The sequence below is a fragment of the Triticum aestivum genome, chromosome 7B, assembly GCF_018294505.1.
Source record: "Triticum aestivum cultivar Chinese Spring chromosome 7B, IWGSC CS RefSeq v2.1, whole genome shotgun sequence".
Taxonomy (NCBI): Eukaryota; Viridiplantae; Streptophyta; class Magnoliopsida; order Poales; family Poaceae; genus Triticum; species Triticum aestivum.
Window position 1 is genome coordinate 464312538 of NC_057813.1, and position 19797 is coordinate 464332334.

Below are 19797 nucleotides of genomic sequence, written 5' to 3' on the forward strand. Positions count from 1 at the left end.
CGTTCTAAGTAAACAAGATGCATAAAACATAATAAACATCACATGCAATTATATAAGTAGTGACATGATATGGCCAATATCATATAGCTCCTTTGATCTTCATCTTCGGGGCTCCATGATCATCTTGTCACCGGCATGACACCATGATCTCCATCATCATGATCTCCATCATCGTGTCTTCATGAAGTTGTCACGCCAACGACTACTTCTACTTCTATGACTAACGCGTTTAGTAATAAAGTAAAGTAGTTTACATGGCGTTCTTTAATGACACGCAGGTCATACAAAAAATAAAGACAACTCCTATGGCTCCTGCCGGTTGTCATACTCATCGACATGCAAGTCGTGATTCCTATTACAATAGCATGAACATCTCATACATGACATATAGATCATTCATCATTCATCACAACTTTGGCCATATCATATCACAAAGCACTTGCTGCAAAAACAAGTTAGACGTCCTCTAATTGTTGTTTGCAAGTTTTACGTGGCTGAAGTAGGGTTCTAGCAAGAACGTTTTCTTACCTACGTGAAACCACAACGTGATTTGTCAACTTCTATTTACCCTTCATAAGGACCCTTTTCATCGAATCCGCTTCAACTAAAGTGGGAGAGACAGACACCCGCCAGCCACCTTATGCAACTTGTGCATGTTAGTCGGTGGAACCGGTCTCACGTAAGCGTACGTGTAAGGTTGGTCCGGGCCGCTTCATCCCACAATACCGCTGAAGCAAGATAAGACTAGTAGCGGCAAGAAAGTTGACAAATCTACGCCCACAACCAATTGTGTTCTACTCGTGCAAGAAGAACTACGCATAGACCTAGCTCATGATGCCACTGTTGGGGAACGTTGCAGAAAATAAAAATTTTCCTACTCGTTTCACCAAGATCATCTAGGAGTTCATCTAGCAACGAGTGAATAGATGCATCTACATACCTTGTAGATCGCGAGCGGAAGCGTTCAAAGAACGGGGATGATGTAGTCGAACACGACGTGATTCGAATCACCGGAGATCCTAGCACCGAACGGACGGCACCTCCGCGTTCAACACACGTACGGAAACAGCCACGTCTCCTCCTTCTTGATCCAGCAAGGGAGGGAGGAGAGGTTGAGGGAGATGGCACCAGCAGCAGCACGACGGCGTGGTGTTGATGGAGCTGCAGTACTCCGGCAGAGCTTCGCTAAGCAATAAGGAGGTGGAGGAGGTGTTGGGGAGGGAGAAGGAGGCAACCAAAGGCCAAGGACTCAAGGTATGAAGTCCCTCCTCTCCCCCACTATATATAGGGGTGCCAAGGGGGGTGGCCGGCCCTAGGAGATCCAATCTCCTAGGGGGTGCGGCGGCCAAGGGGGGTTTTCCCTCCCCCCCCAAGGCACCTAGGAGGTGCCTTACCCTCCTAGGACTCTTTCCCCCTTAAACCCTAGGCGCATGGGCCTATGTGGGGCTGGTGCCCTTGGCCCAAGCAGGCCAAGGCGCACCCCCTACAGCCCATGTGGCCCCCGGGGATGGGTGGCCCCACCCGGTGGGCCCCCGGGACCCCTCCGGTGGTCCCGGTACAATACCGATAACCCCGAAACTTGTCCCGATGCCCGAAACAGGACTTCCCATATATAAATCTTTACCTCCGGACCATTCCGGAACTCCTCGTGACGTCCGGGATCTCATCCGGGACTCCGAACAACATTCGGGTTACTGCATATACATATCCCTACAACCCTAGCGTAACTGAACCTTAAGTGTGTAGACCCTACGGGTTCGGGAGACATGTAGACATGACCGAGATCGCTCTCCGGTCAATAACCAACAGCGGGATCTGGATACCCATGTTGGCTCCCACATGCTCCACGATGATCTCATCGGATGAACCACGATGTCGAGGATTTAATCAACCCCGTATGCAATTCCCTTTGTCAATCGATATGTTACTTGCCCGAGATTCGATCGTCGGTATCCCAATACCTCGTTCAATCTTGTTACCGGCAAGTCACTTTACTCGTACCGTAATGCATGATCCCGTGACCAAACACTTGGTCACTTTGAGCTCATTATGATGATGCATTACTGAGTGGGCCCAGTGATATCTCTCCGTCATACGGAGTGACAAATCCCAGTCTCGATCCATATAAAACAATAGATACTTTCGGAGATACCTGTAGTGCACCTTTATAGTCACCCAGTTACGTTGTGACGTTTGATACACCCAAAGCACTCCTACGGTATCCAGGAGTTATACGATCTCATGGTCGAAGGAAGAGATACTTTGACATTGCAAAAACTCTAGCAAACGAACTATACGATCTTGTGCTATGTTTAGGATTGGGTCTTGTCCATCACATCATTATCCTAATGATGTGATCCCGTTATCAATGACATCCAATGTCCATAGCCAGGAAACCATGACTATCTATTGATCAACGAGCTAGTCAACTAGAGGCTTACTAGGGACATGTTGGTGTCTGTTATTCACACATGTATTACGATTTCCGGATAACACAATTATAGCATGAATAAAGACAATTATCATGAACAAAGCATATTTCCAACACTATCTGGGAGATGTATAAGTCTGCCAGCTGACTAGCGGTTTATACTCTCACGAACAGGTAGGAAATGGGCTACTTTGGAAAGACGATCGACAACGACGAAGATAGCATTATTCCTCTCTTGGTCCTGGGAAAACCGGTAATGAAAATCCATACCAATTTTATCCCATTTCCATTCAGGAATAGCTAAGGGTTGAAGGGTGCCAGCAGGCCGTTGATGCTCTGCTTTTACACGACGACAGACGTCGCAATTAGCAATATACTGAACAATTTCTCTCTTCATCCTAGTCCACCAGAACCTCTGGCGTAGGTCCTGATACATCTTAGTACTACCGGGATGAATGGTGAGAGAAGATTCATGAGCCTCCTTAAGGATCAATCGCCTCAGGTTTCGCACTTTGGGAACCACTAGTCGATTCCCGAAGTATACGACCCCTTGATCATTAATGGAGAAACAATTCGCAATTCCTTTCTTGATGTTTCTCTTGATGCGGGAGATTCCCGGATCTACCTTCTGTGCTTTGATGATCTGGTCCGTAAGAGTAGGTTTCGCCACCAAGGTGGAAAGAAAACCTTGAGGAACAATGTGAAGGTTAAGCTTCCGAAATTCCTCATGGAGAAGCGGTTGACTTTGTTGTAGCATTAGGTTGTTACAATAAGATTTACGACTTAGCGCATCAGCCATGACGTTGGCTTTCCCTGGGGTGTAAGTTATTCCTAAGTCGAAATCTGTGATCAACTCGACCCAACGTCTTTGCCTGAGATTCAAATCCGGTTGGGTGAAGATGTACTTCAGACTTTGGTGATCAGTGAATATTTCGCAATGATTACCGAGGAGGTAATGTCGCCAGGTTTTAAGTGCATAGACTACAGCTGCAAGCTCTAGATCATGAGTAGGATAATTCTCCTCATGTGGGTGCAATTGCCGTGAGTGTAAGCAATTACATGTCGATCTTGCATGAGAATACAGCCTAGTCCTTGTCGCGAGGCGTCGCAGTAGATAACAAAGTCCTTGGAGAAGTCTGGCGGTACCAGTACGGGAGCAGAAGTCAGGCGTCTTTTCAGTTCCTGAAAGCTGTGCTCACATTGTGGAGTCCATTCGAATTTCTTATCTTTCTTGAGGAGTTCGGTTAGAGGTTTAGCAACTTTGGAGAAGTTTTCGACAAAGCGACGGCAATAGCTCGCTAAGCCCAGAAAACTCCGAACTTGCTTGACCGATTCAGGTGGAGTCCAATTAAGGACGGCTTGAACTCGCTCAGGGTTAACAGCAATACCTTTACCAGATATTACATGACCCAGATAGGTCACTTCTGACAACCAAAATTCACATTTAGAGAATTTGGCATAAAGGCGATGCTCTCGAAGTTTCTTCAACACTAGCCTTAGATGTTCGGCATGTTCTTCCTCGCTCTTGGAGTAGATGAGTATATCATCGAGGTAAACCACGATGAATTTATCCAAATACTCCATGAAGATTGAGTTCATTAACCGAGAAAAGGTGGCTGGAGCGTTGCTTAAACCGAAGGACATGACGGTGTACTCGTATTGGCCATAACGAGTAACAAAGGCCGTTTTAGGGAATGTCCCCGTTTCTGATTTTGATTTGATGGTAGCCCAATCCTCCAATCCATTTTGGAGAAGACTGAGGATCCAGCGAGCTGATCATACAGGTCGTTGATCCTGGGGAGCGGATATTTGTTCTTGATTGTGACCAAATTAACAGGTCGATAATCTACAACCATCCGGTCCGTACCATCCTTTTTCTTGACGAAGAAGACGGGGCAAGCCCACGGAGATGAACTAGGTCGGATGAAACCCTTTTTCAAGGACTCATCGAGTTGTTTCTTAAGCTCGGCTAGTTCTAGAGGTGCCATCTTGTAAGGTCTTCTAGCAATCGGGACGGTTCCTGGAATGAGGTCTATTACGAACTCAACATCCCTGTCGGGTTGAACACCTGGCAATTCCTCTGGGAAGACATCCGGAAAGTCACGGACTACCGGGACGTCCTCAAGGTCTGGCAAAGGGCTGGCGTTAAGAGAATATAACTGTTGCTTGGCTATTCGGGTCAAGACATTGACTATCTTCCCCGAAGGATGGGTAAGTTGAACAGTCCTAGTGAAGCAATCAATTTGGGCATGATGAACTGACATCCAGTCCATACCCAGAATGATATTAATATCTGAAGATTTGAGGGCTATCAAAGACGCGAGGAAAACTAGTCTGTCGACTTGGATTTCATTTCCATGGCTTACTCTAGAAGTTTGCCATTTGGATCCCGGAGTTTGAATTACCATAGAGGTTGGCATGTCACAGAATGCGATGTTATGCAAACGAGCATAGTTCTCGGATATAAATGAATGAGAGGCTCCTGTATCGAAAAGAACAGATGCCGGGTGGCAATTAACAAGGAGCGTACCGAGAACGACGTTGGGATCCTCTTGAGCTTCTTCGGCAGAGATACAGTTGACATGGCCACGTGTAGCGGTGGCCGGCTTGGCGTGGAACACTTTCCCTGTCGGCTTGCCACGGCCAACAGCTTTAGCAGATTGGTTGGGGTTGGTCTGGGGACACTCACGCATATAGTGGCCAGATTCCCCACACTTGAAACAAGTCACGGAACTGGTACGTGGAGGAGCACTGTTGGTTGGACCACCATAGGGCTTGGCTGGTGCAGACTGTTGAACGGGGCGAGGCGCCTGGAAGGATGGCCTCGGTGTGAACCTGGGTGGCAGGGCAGTGTTGGGCACCCACACGCGGCGCTTCTGAGGACCAGCACCGGATGAGGAACCCACGTCACGGCCATGCTTGCGTGTTGCGTCATAATCAGTCTGACCAGTCTCAGCACTGATGGCCTTGTTAACAAGCTTCTGAAAGATGTGCACTCATGCAGACGGAGGTCGCGGCGAAGCTTAGGACTAAGTCCCTTACGGAACCTTGCTTGCTTCTTGGCATCAGTAGAAACTTCCTCAGTTGCATATCGTGCGAGGTTACCGAACTCCCTGCTGTAAGCATCCACAGAGAGTCGGCCCTGAGTGAAACTGCAAAATTCCTCACGTTTACGGTCCATGAGACCCTCCGGAATGTGATGTTCACGGAAAGCCTCGCTGAATTCAGCCCAAGTAGTGACATGGCCCGCTGGGCGCATAGCTCCATAATTCTCCCACCATAGACTGGCGGGGCCTTCAAGATGATATGCAGCAAAGGTGACCTTGTCAGCCTCAGCTACTAGCGCGGAACGCAGCTTGTGAGAAATACTGCGAAGCCAGTCATCAGCGTCGAGAGGCTCGACGGAGTGGTGGAACGTGGGTGGATGTAATTTGATGAAATCACTGAGTGACACCACGTTAGTCCTCTGATGGTGTGCTGTGTTCTGTTCAATACGCTCCAACAAACGGTTGGTCTCCCGCTTGTTTCTTTCGGCTTCCATCATAACCTCGGCTAGGGAAGGAGGATGAGGCAGATTTGCATTCCTGACTTCACTGCCTTCGGCCTGCTCTTGAGGAGCAGGGTTAGTGCGCGTGTTGACCATCCTAGGTAAACAAGACAATGATTTAGTCAGGATGATAAAATTCCGACATAGGATACAGAATGTAAGGAATAACTCGGAATGCAAGATGATCATCCGTATGACATGGTAGATACAGAAACTGCTTCTTTATTCCATCGTCATACACACCATACAGGGTTTAGTACAAGACCAAACAAGGTACTATTACGGTGAAAAGGGGATTACATCTCATCGGAGGCATTCCAAGCTCCTATACATTATTTTTCTACACCTCCGGAAGGCGTACAAACTAGGTCATATCCCACGAGTCACGCAGGACGATAGACGATACAGCTAGATCACGAACTAGTGATACTACCACTAACTCAGACCGATCCGTAGTAGTCCTCGTAGAAGTCACCTCCATAGCCTGGAAGCTCAACATGATCATCCGGAAACAGACGATCTCGCGGAGCTTGTGGACCATAGGGGCTAGGATGAGGTCTTGGACCAACAGACGGTGGCCTGCGGGGACCGCGAGGTGGGGTGATGCCTCCTACATCACACCAACCCATCACGTCTGGCAAGGCAGATCTCACAGGATAGAGATCGCGCATATCCGAATATCCAGCTTGCACCGCCGGTGCAAACCGAGTCAATGTGGCCCAATGGTCAGCACGGGTATTGAAGAGCTCTAACCTCAAGGCCCGATTTTCACGGTCCTTATCCTCGAGCATCTCAGCAGTGGTGCGAGTCCGTGAATCCTCCTGAGTGGGGTCAGCATAGATAGCCTGGAGATACCCTTGTGCTCCCGGAAGTGATCCTGGCATATACCGGAAATCAGAGTCCCGAAATAGGCCAGACCTAACTCGCATGATGGTCATCATAGAGTAGGCGGCGTCCTGCATAGCCATCTCAATAGTAACCCCGAGTCCATAGGAGCAGTGAAGGGGCTCGGTGGATCCAGGATAGGATGGAAATATCCTGACAGTGCAGAGATACTGGCTTTGATTAAAGTCTCGGAATTGCTCTTCGACCGTGTACTCAGGATACCAACGGTATCCAGCCTCAGTCATTACCCTGACCAACATAGCGGTATGGCCGGGTACATCTAGGCATCGAGTCAGGCGAACCACTTGATTAAGGTCGCGAGTGGCCATCTGAAAGCACAACCATAATGCAAAGGCATTAGAATTTCTAGCAAAATTTTGGCAGCATAACAGCTGTAAATGCTCAAGAAGGATTTTGAGACATTTGACAAAGGATTTCATACACACTCAACATCATCATATCAAAGTTCTGAGTCCATCCTAGCAACATAATGTGGTAGTAGAACTGAACTAGGCTTGTATTCATCAACCTATAAGGTACTACTGATTAGTAACACGTGATCCTGATAGAGAGAATAGATCCTAATTCCTTAACCCCCGGTGGAAGAATAGACTGACTCAGATCAGAATGTCATAAGATAAAGGAGTAAAAAGAGCCTTACGTTCCAACCCACAAACAATTCCCCTACATATAACTAAAGAATTTCTAGACTCAACATCGACCAGTTTGGCTTGGAGAACCTACAGGCAGTCCGGCTCTGATACCAACGCTGTCAGGACCCCGACTCGATGTCACATCGATCTAGCCTGTAACACCTCATATCACTTTGCGGCCTCACGCACGGTATCCCCACGGGTGTCGCCTTACCTTTGCCCGGGACCGTTTGCGCCTTTTGGCTCACGTATATGATAGTGTCGCTAGCATCCATATGATAAGGAGCCCGGGCTGACATGACTAGTCGTAAACCCAAAGTGGCACAGACTTACAGGGACAGGCATCCATGACCCAGCTTCGAACGTGTCGGTCATCAGCAAGTGGGTCCGGGCTGTAGCACTGGGCTAGCAGGACTCCGGTAAACCGGGCTGTAGCGGGCTAACAGGACTCCGGTACTCAATGCGTGACATTTCCCCGAAGGGACAGACACCGGAACGAAGAAGGACACATGCCGGCCAGCCTAAGTGTTCCAGAGCAGTAGCAAGCTACCATGGCTCAGTGGTAACACTAGGAGACATTTCCCGGTAAGAGAGGCTACTAAAGATAAACAACTAGATAGTCAGATCCCACACATACCAAGCATTTCAATACATACACACAATATGCTCGATATGTGCAAATACAACATGGCATCACAACATGACTCTACGACACAAGTACTTTATTTAAGGCTCAGGGAGCCATACATAATCATACACACAGGTACGGGTCACACGACCCAGCATTCAAGTCATACAGTCATACAAACCAGCAGCGGAAGTAACTTGTCTGAGTACAGACAACTAGTAAAATAAAAGAGGCTTGGAAAGCCTAGCTATACTACGTGGTCCTTCACAAGCTCAGGATCACCACCTGGGCCTTAGCCTACTCATTGATGTCAACGTCTACGTAGAACCCATCAGAAGGGGTTGCAGCGTCTTCTGTAAAAATGTAAATTATAGCAACATGAGTACAAAGGTACTCAGCAAGACTTACATCAGATCCTACATACATGCACATTACCAAGAAGGGTTGGTGGAGTTATTGCAGCAAGCCAGCTTTGACTCTTGGCTAGGCTATCCTACGAGACTCCAACTTGAAATGGTTTTGCGTACATGAGTCCACTACTCACCACTTCAATACACTACCGAGGATCCACCTCCGTCTTCCTACGGAAGAGCCATCCTCGGCACTCACACTTATCTTGAGGCTTTTAGTAGTTTCCGTTTATTTGTCTATGAACTGTATAGGCAACCAAGTAGTCCTTTACCGCGGACGCGGCTATTTGAATAGATCATGATAACCCTGCAGGGGTGTACTTCTTCATACATGTGTCCACCACTTAGCGTCTGCACACGATATGTGCTCGGCAGACTTCAAGCGAAAGCCGACGTGGGTGTAGACCACGACCTACCTAAACACCTAAGCCTCTAGTCCAGGTTTATCGCCTATCCAGGTTCCATCCGCAGGGAGTCCGGCCGAGGTTTCCCATACGGCCCCGAACGATGTGAACAGGGTTCCCGAGATACCTAACGGGTATTCGGTACACCCGGCCACGTACCTACCGCATCACAGCCCACCCCTACGGTCAGCGCTGTCCACGGCCTCCAGTAGGCTACAAACACCAGAAACTACTTGCAACTCCTGGACAGAGAGCTAGGGTGAATAAGAAGTCGAGCGGGGTCATATTTCAGGGCCCAATGCATGGTAGTAGCTGTATCTTAAATCACACATACAGATCTCAGTGCTTAAGGTCGGCTTCAATGAAACAACCCACCATGTACTCCTACATGGCCTCTCATCGATACCTTTACCAAATCGTGTTCACCACACCACTCTCATTACCGACATAATCATTTCACTCTAGCCCATCACCCAGATGAACCAGACCTGACACGACTCTAAGCATAGCAGGCATAGCAAGGTAGGAACAACACATACATATGGCTCAATCAACTCCTACACATGCTAGTGGGTTTCATCTAGTTACTGTGGCAATGACAGGTCATGCAGAGGAAATGGGTTCAACTACCGTAGCACACAACAGTTTGAAACGCGTTGTCTTAATGCAGTAAAAGAGAGCAGGAGCGAGAACATGGGATTGTATCGATATGATCAAATGGTTGGTTGCTTGCCTGATGGTTCGATGCACTGATACGGTTCTTCGTTAGGGTAATCACGGTACTCCTCGGAGGCAGAACCTGCCGCAAGAACACCGATACACAACCATCACCAAACAATGTGCAACAATATGATGCATGCATGAAACATGGCAATATGAGTGTGTTGGGCTAATGCAACTAAGACCAGAAGGGTTTGAACCAATTTGAATCAAAGATTCAAATTTCAAACTCAAACATGGCCCTTTAAAGTGTTTTTCCTTGTTCTGCATTAAACATCAGGTTAACTTGTTTAATCATGCATGAAAATAGTACAGATGGATAGATTGGATTTTTCTGATCATTTTTCATATATAATTTGTCTGATTTGGAGTTACAGAATAAAAGTTATGAATTTTTGAAGTTTAAACTATATTCTGGAATTTCCTATATTAGATTAATTCCAGAAAATCAATTATTGCGTCAGCCTGACGTCAGTGTGACGTCAGCAGGTCAACGGGACACGTCCGGGTCAAACCTGACAGTGGGTCCCGCGTGTCAGTGTGATTAGATTAATTAAAGTTTAATTAAAACTAAACCTGTTTAATTAACAGGGCTGGGCCCCACCTGTCATAGACTCAGGGGAGTCAACCAGGGCCCACCCGTGGTCAAACCCGGGTCGGCTGCACCGGCGTTTAGCCGCCGGCGAGCCCGACGCGGCGGCGGAAGTGGTTTTTGCCGTTTCGGCCACCAAATGGGTCGCGGAGACCACCGGAGAGGAGCTGAGGACGAGCCGCAGCTCTTGGTGGAGTCCGTTGGGGTCGGGGTGACCGGAGTTGGCGCCGGCGACGACTTTGGCGGCCACCGGGGTTCGGCCGACGACGAACTTGACGCTAGAGGGGTCGGTAAGGCTCGGGGAGTGGCTAGCTAGGTGCTACGGGACACGGTGAGCATGATGGACACCGTGGAGTGGTCGGAGGGTGACCGGGAGCACGTCGGCGACGAGCTCCACGGCGGTGGGTGCGGTTGAGCTCCGGGAGGTCGCTACACGGCTCGGGAGCAAGAACGGAAGGGAGGGGAAGATGGCTAAGCTCACAGTGAGTGCGACGAAGCCCTTGGTGCGGCCGGAGATGGACCGGAGCGACGACGGCGTTGAAGGGGATCTCCGGCCACGGCGGTTCGGGCGAGGTCGTTGCGGTGGACTCGGGCGTTGTGAGCGCTCGGGGCTCGGCTTGCTCGATGAAGTGGACAGCGGCGGAGCTCCTGGACACGATGAGAGGACGCACGGGCGGCGGGGAGCACGGCTACGACGTAGGCACGGCAGTGGTGGCGTCGGTCAGGGCGGGGGGGCGCGAGGGGGAGGAGCTGGAGAGGAGAGGGGGTGTCTGGGGGGTTCGGGGGAGAGAGGGAGGCCGATCCACGACGTCACCGGGCGAGGGGAGCGGCGAGGCGGCGAGCAGGTGCGTGGCGCGCGCTGCGGTCGCCGTCGGGCACCTGCCTGCCTGCCTGGCCGGCAAGCAGCTCGCTGGAGCGGCGCTGGGCTGGGCCGGCAGGTGGGCCGGGTGCTGGCGCCAGGTAAGTTTTTCCATTTTTTCTGTTTTCTGTATTTTTTAATACTTCTGCAACTTTGTTGATTTATTAAAAATACTTAGGCAACTCCTAAAATCACCAAACTACTCCTGGTCCATAGTTGGATTATTTCCAACATGAAACATTTTAGTTTGGAGATATTTGAGCATTTAAATATTTTATATAATTTTAAATGCCCAAATTCAAATATTTATGATTTAATTCAAAAACCCTAAGATGGCCTAGGAAAATGTGCATCACTTTTGGCAGAGGTTCTGAACCAGGACAAAAATGATGGCCATTTTAGAAGGGCATTTCAGGTTCATTGAAAAAGTTTTTAGTAAACCCTAATTGGTTTCAGAGGGGACTGGGGTTCTGTCATCCCCATTTCAGGTTTCTGATGAAGAATAAACATGATGCAACACTCTAATGCATGAACTAGCTAGGGTGTGACAACTCACCCCCACTCAAAAGAATCTCGTCCCGAGATTTGGGTTCCTCCGGAAAAAGGGCGGGATATTCGAGTCGAAGACGATCCTCCCTTTCCCAAGTTGCTTCATCCTCAGAATGGTGCGACCATTGTACTTTGAGAAACTTGATATTATGACGTCGAGTGGTACGCTCGGCCTGATCGAGGATACGAATGGGGTACTCTCGATACGTGAGATTATCTTGGAGATCAAGCGTTTCGTGGTCCACTCCACGGATAGGATCCGAGAAGCAACGCCTGAGTTGAGAAACGTGCAAGACATCATGGACTCTGGAGAGATGCGGAGGTAGTTCCAACTGGTAGGCAACTTCTCCTCGTTTAGCGAGAATGCAAAAAGGTCCAATGTAACGAGGAGCCAATTTGCCTTTGATACCGAAACGATGGGTTCCCTTCAGAGGAGTAACCCGAAGGTAAGCTTTCTCGTCAACCTCGAAAGTCATAGCCTTATGTTTTCGGTCATATTGACTCTTCTGACGAGATTGGGCTGTTTTCAACTTTTCACGAACGATGCGAACTTGCTCTTCTGCTTCCTGAATCATATCCGGGCCAAAGAATTGTCTTTCCCCGGTTTCTGACCAGTTAAGGGGTGTTCGACACCGTCGTCCATAGAGAACTTCAAAAGGGGCTTTACCCAAGCTAGATTGATAGCTGTTGTTGTAAGCAAATTCGGCAAATGGAAGGCATTTCTCCCATTCCATTCCGAGTGAGATAACAGAGGCTCGAAGCATGTCTTCTAGAATCTGGTTAACGCGTTCTACCTGACCACTTGATTGAGGGTGAAAGGCGGTGCTAAAGGAAAGGCGGGTTCCCATAGCATTTTGGAAGCTTTCCCAAAATCGAGAGGTCAAAAGACTTCCTCGATCCGAGTTGATTTCCAAAGGAACACCATGGAGAGACACGATTCGGGAGATGTATAAGTCTGCCAGCTGACTAGCGGTTATACTCTCACGAACAGGTAAGAAATGGGCCACTTTGGAAAGACGATCGACAACGACGAAGATAGCATTATTCCCTCTCTTGGTCCTGGGAAAACCGGTAATGAAATCCATACCAATTTTATCCCATTTCCATTCAGGAATAGCTAGGGGTTGAAGGGTGCCAGCAGGCCGTTGATGCTCTGCTTTTACACGACGATAGACGTCGCAATTAGCAATATACTGATCAATTTCTCTCTTCATCCTAGTCCACCAGAACCTCTGGCGTAGGTCCTGATACATCTTGGTACTACTGGGATGAATGGTGAGAGGAGATTCATGAGCCTCCTTAAGGATCAGCTGTCGTAGATGCTGGTTCTTGGGAACCACTAAACGGTTCTCAAAGTACACAACACCATGATCATTTGTGGAGAAACAACTAGCACCTCCGCTAGCAATGTTCTCCTTGATTTTAGATATTCCCTTATCTCGCTTTTGGGCAGCGATGATTTGATCCGTAAGGGTTGGTTTCGCTACCAAGGTGGAAAGAAATCCTTGAGGAACAATGTGAAGGTTAAGCTTCCGAAATTCCTCATGGAGAAGCGGTTGACTTTGTTGTAACATCAGGTTGTTACAATAAGATTTACGACTTAGCGCAACAGCCATGACATTGGCTTTCCCTGGGGTGTAGGTTATTCCTAAGTCGAAATCTGTGATCAACTCGACCCAACGTCTTTGCCTGAGATTCAAATCCGGTTGGGTGAAGATGTACTTCAGACTTTGGTGATCAGTGAATATTTCGCAACGATTACCAAGAAGGTAATGTCGCCAGGTTTTAAGTGCATAGACTACGGCTGCAAGCTCTAGATCATGAGTAGGATAATTCTCCTCATGTGGGTGCAATTGCCGTGAGGCGTAAGCAATTACGTGTCGATCTTGCATGAGAATGCAACCTAGTCCTTGTCGCGAGGCGTCGCAGTAGATAACAAAGTCCTTAGAGAAGTCTGGCGGTACCAGTACGGGAGCAGAAGTCAGGCGTCTTTTCAGTTCCTAAAAGCTGTGCTCACATTGTGGAGTCCATTCGAACTTCTTATCTTTCTTGAGGAGTTCGGTTAGAGGTTTAGCAACTTTGGAGAAGTTTTCGACAAAGCGACGGCAATAGCTCGCTAAGCCTAGAAAACTCCGAACTTGCTTGACCGATTCAGGTGGAGTCCAATTAAGGACGGCTTGAACTCGCTCAGGGTTAACAGCAATACCTTTACCAGATATTACGTGACCCAAATAGGTCACTTCTGACAACCAAAATTCACATTTAGAGAATTTGGCATAAAGGCGATGCTCTCAAAGTTTCTTCAACACTAGCCTTAGATGTTCGGCATGTTCTTCCTCGCTCTTGGAGTAGATGAGTATATCATCGAGGTAAACCACGACGAATTTATCCAAATACTCCATGAAGATTGAGTTCATTAACCGAGAAAAGGTGGCTGGAGCGTTGCTTAAACCGAAGGACATGACGGTGTACTCGTATTGGCCATAACGAGTAACAAAGGCCGTTTTAGGGATGTCCCCGTTTCTGATTTTGATTTGATGGTAGCCAATCCTCAAATCCATTTTGGAGAAGACTGAGGATCCAGCGAGCTGATCATACAGGTCGTTGATCCTGGGGAGCGGATATTTGTTCTTGATTGTGACCAAATTAATAGGTCGATAATCTACAACCATCCGGTCCGTACCATCCTTTTTCTTGACGAAGAGGACGGGGCAAGCCCACGAAGATGAACTAGGTCGGATGAAACCCTTTTTCAAGGACTCATCGAGTTGTTTCTTAAGCTCGGCTAGTTCTAGTGGTGCCATCTTATAGGGTCTTCTAGCAATCGGGACGGTTCCTGGAATGAGGTCTATTACGAACTCAACATCCCTGTCAGGTGGAACACCTGGCAATTCCTCTGGGAAGACATCCGGGAAATCACGGACTACCGGAACGTCCTCAAGGTCTGGCAAAGGGTTGGCGTTAAGAGAATATAACTGTCGCTTGGCTATTCGGGTCAAGACATTGACTATCTTCCTCGAAGGATGAGTGAGTTGAACAGTCCTAGAGAAGCAATCAATTTTGGCATGATGAGCTGACATCCAGTCCATACCCAAAATGATATTAATATCTGAAAATTTGAGAGCTATTAAAGATGCAAGGAAAACAAGTCTGTCGACTTGGATTTCATTTCCATAACTTACCCTGGAGGTCTGCCATCTAGAACCGGGAGTAGAAATTTCCATAGTGGATGGCATGTCACAGAATGCGGTGTTATGCAAATGAGCATAGTTCTCGGATATAAATGAATGAGAGGCTCCTGTATCGAAAAGAACAGATGTCGGGTGGCAGTTAACAAGGAGCGTACCGAGAACGACGTTGGGATCCTCTTGAGCTTCTTCGGCAGAGATACAGTTGACATGGCCACGTGTAGCGGTGGCCGGCTTGGCGTGGAACACTTTCCCCGTCGGCTTGCCACGGCCAACAGATTTAGCAGGTTGGTTGGGGTTGGTCTGGGGACACTCACGCATATAGTGGCCAGATTCCCCACACTTGAAACAAGTCACAGAACTGGTTGATGGAGACTTCAACCCACGAAGGGTAACGGTTGCGCGAGTCCACGGAGGGCTCCACCCACGAAGGGTCCACGAATAAGCAACCTTGTCTATGCCACCATGACCATCGTCCACGAAGGACTTGCCTCACTAGGGTAGATCTCCATGAAGTAGGCAATCTCCTTGCCCTTACAAACTCCTTGGTTCAACTCCACAATCTTGTCGGAGGCTCCCAAGTGACATCTAACCAATCTAGGAGACACCACTCTCCAAAAGGTAATAGATGGTGTGTTGATGATGAAATCCTTGCTCTTGTGCTTCAAATGATAGTCTCCCCAACACTCAACCCACTCTCATAGGATTGGATTTGGTGGAAAGCTTATTTGAGTGGAATGCAACTTTGGGAAGGCTAGAGATCAAGATTCATATGGTAGGATTGAATATCTTGGTCTCAACACATGAGTAGGTGGTTCTCTATCAGAAAATAAGTAGTGGAAGTGTCTGCACGTTCTGATGGCTCCCCTCATGAATGAGGAGAGGGTGGAGGGGTATTTCTAGCCTCCACACAAAATCTAACCGTTACACACAATATACCAAACTCGGTGGGACCGAATCAGAAAACTCGGTCAGACCGATTCAGTACATAATGTGACCGTTAGGCAATTACGGTTGGACCGACATGTCAACTTGGTGGACCCGATATCATTAGGGTTAGGGCATAATGAAATCTCGGTTTGATCAATTACACAAACTCGGTTGGACCGACTTTGGTAATAAGCTAACCAGAGAGTTGGTCAGGCAAACTCGGTGGGACCGATTCGCTCGTCTCGGTGGGACCGAAGTGTTACGAAAAGGAAACAGAGAGTTTGCATTGCAGACTCGGTGGGACCGAACGCTCATCTCGGTTAGACCGAAATGTTACAAAGGGAAACAGAGAGTTTGCAACCCCATCTCGGTGAGACCGAGATCCCTATCGGTGAGACCAAAGTGACTAGGGTTTCTGGCAGTGGCTATGCCAAAGGAACTCGGTGGCGCCGGATGGATCAAATCGGTGGGGCCAAATTTGACTTTTGGTTTCCTACATATGTGGATATCACTAAGCTCTTTGAGCAAGCAAGCCATTAAGCAACACCTCATCCCCTTTTAATAGTATTGGCTTTCCTATAGAATCAATATGATCTTGGATCACTAAAATAGAAAATGTAGAGTCTTGGACTTTAGTGCTTGAGCCAATCTTTTGTCCTTAGCATTTTGAGGGGTCCACGGTCCAAATCCATGCCATGCCAATCATTGAACTTTCCTGAAATATTTATCTTGAAATGGCATTAGTTCAATGAGCTATATGTTGTTAATCATTACCAAAACCACCCAGTGATAGTTGCACTTTCAATCTCCCCCTTTTTGGTAATTGATGGCAACATATAGATCAAAGCTTCGACAAATGATAATAAGATAGAAATACATCGTCGCTTTGAGAAGTATGTGATAAGCAAGAGCTCCCCCTAAATTTGTGCATTATTTAAATTTTCTTTGCACTGCAAATGCACAATGTGTTAGGATCATGGGTCACTCTTCCATGTCACATACATCTTGTTGGAGCGCTTAAAATGATAACAATTGAAAACATGCACTCATCGCCAAGCAAAGTGAATGATCATAGATGGATATAAGAGATAATATCATTCAAGCACACATTAAGATAGCATATGATCAAACACATGATCATACAAGTATCTCAAAAAAGACATAATGTATCAAGCAAACACACAATAAAGTATCAAGCAAATAAAGTGCAAAGAGAGACAAAAACAACATACTCTCTCTCGAAGACTATGATCTATACATATTTCTCCCCCTTTGGCAACAAGTTACCAAAAAGTTAAAAATAGGCATAGTGCTATGCGTCTCTCAGGCTTGGTCTTCATGAGGTGGTGTAGAGATGACTCCAAGGACGAAAGCTTCTGTTGAAGTAGCTGGAGCTGGTGGAGTGGCTGCTAGATGTGGCACTGAAGCTGTGGGTGCTAGAGCTGATGTAGTGGCTCTAGTATTTGGTACTGGCACTGCAGCAGACCTCTAACCTCTTGGAACTCTTGTGAAAGCATCTGTAGTAGACTTGCCTTTATTCTCCTCTACCTCCTCCTAGAGTTGCCCAACTACTGACTAAATCTCAGTTACTTTGACATCAAGATCATAGAATTTCTGTTTAATGATCCTCTCCAAACTCTCCTAATTTTGAGTCAGGGTGGACAAGCCCTTCTCAATCCTCAAGGTGGATTGGATCAGATATCCAAGTTGATCTTGCTTACTCTTTAAGAACACTTGAGATGCCTCTTCAACACTTGGCATCTTTGCAGCTTTCTCTACCCTTGCCTTCTCTCTCTTCTCATGTGCTTGCACTGAGGAAGGATCTTCCTCATCCATGACAACAGTGTTATCCTCAAAATCTGGCTTGAGAGGTAAATGCTCCTTGTCCAACAAATAAGTGGCTGTGCCAATCTTGGATTTGATGAGCATCTGAATTTGTGGAGCATACCCACAAGACCTCTTTTGATCTGCAGTTGTCCTCTTGATTGTTTCCACAATCAAAACTCATCACTTTGAACTTTTGAGGAACATCAAATATGTGCAGAAACTTTATGGAATGTCCTCTTATCATTCTGTGATCTCCAGACTTGGGCAAAAGAGTATGCCTCAGGATGGTATTGATTGTGGGTAAGCCTGACAATAAGTGCTTCATTGAGCCAAACTTGTGAGTTTCCAGGTCTGCATCAGGAATTTTCTTGTACATACTTACCCTAGAGTTATGGTCTTTCTTCTTCTTGGCATACACATCCAAGTCATCCTCATGAGCTTCTGGGGCATTTATTAATCTGGCCCATTCATCAACTGTGGATTGGTACCTAGTACCTTCTGACATCCATACAATTCTGCCATCAGGATAGAAGTGAGCAGTGGAGTAAAATTGCATGATCAGCTCATCATTCCACTTAGTGAGCTTCTGGCCAACAAACTTGTCCACTTCACAAGCTTTGAAGTTGTCATAGACACCTGGGAAGTGATCTTCATTTTCTCTAATGTATGTCCAGTCAACCCATCTCATGTCACATACTATGGGCTTCTTGTCAAGAAGAATAGTCTCATAGAAATCTTTTTGTTCCTTAGTGTGTAACCTGTAATCCACAGCAGTTCTCCTCCTTACAGCATATGGGTCATTCTTCCTCCAAAGTCTCAGACCTGCATCCTTCCTAATCCTCATGTCCTCTGCCATTGTGGTCTGGAATCTTTGGTTTGAGCTTCCTCAGTGGTCTTCAGCTTCTTCTTCTTCAACTTAAGGCACTAGGGCCTTGTTCTTCTCCTCAGCAGGAATATTTCTTGTACTCCTCTTAGGCGCAGTCTTGGTGGCTAGAGCAGCAGCTTTGGATGCAGGTTTGGGCTTAGCAGCAGCCCCTGACTAAATTGCATCTCCCATTAGCTTTTGTGCCTTAGGTGCTGGAGCAGCATCCTCTTCCTCTTCAGAATCTCTCATCATAGAGGGCTTTCCAATGATCCTGGCAGTAGTCTTCTTGACCCTCTCTTTTCTCTTCTTCCCTTCTGCAACAGTCTCTTTGGGTTCAGATCCCAAATTTTCTTGAGTGGAGGCTCTGGACTTAGACATAGGAACTCTTTTTGCTGGTGCCTTTCTGTTCATGCCTGGCTTTGTGGATGCAGCAGTGCCAAACTCCTTCTTCACCACTTTCTTCTTTGAAGTGGCCTCATCCTCAGCTGCAACATAATATTCATCCTCTGAATCTGAAGTCTCTTCCTTCTTGCTCTAGTAGCTGCCTTGGGCAAGTTACTAGGTGTGCTCCTGATGCCCTCATCATAGCTGCTGGAGGGACTAGTGCCATCACTCAACTGCTCTTGCTGTTCAGATCTGTTCTCGATGTCACTCTGGTCAGACATCTTGCAGGCAAATGGTCAGCAGACCCTGTAAATAGGTTGTAGATGAGGTAGAGTAGATGAGCATCACAAAGTACAGAGGTTTTGCAAAACAAATTGAGTCAAAAATCTTAGTTTTATTCCTCCATAGAAGTGATCTCGGAGCTACCGAATTGACAAACTCGGTGATACCGAAGCAACACTTGGAACCTAAACTAGTGAACTTGGTCAGACCGAGTCACAGTTCGGTGGCACCAAGATTTCTAGGGTTTCACAGAATCTTGAACTCGGTCACACCGATTTGCAATTTTTGGTCAGACCAAAAAGCGCATGTGCAATGGCCTCAGCCAAATCGGTGAGACCGATGTCTATAGTTCGGTCAGTCCGAGATGAGTTCTGCGGAGGGCTAACCCTAAAATTTTAGAATCAATCAGGGCCTAAGGAAGATTTAGCTCGATATTTCAATCTCATTCGTGGCAGAATGATGGAATTGTCCTTGTGCTAGGAATCAGAGTTAAAAAGAAAGCACAAGGGGTCGAACACGTACCCTAGAACGGTGGGTGTTTGCTACGGCAGCGACGGTGGCGCAGAATCCGTCGACGGCGGCAAAATCCAACGGCAGGAGGTCGTTGGCAGCGAGGAGACAATTCAGAGACCTGAGGAGGCAG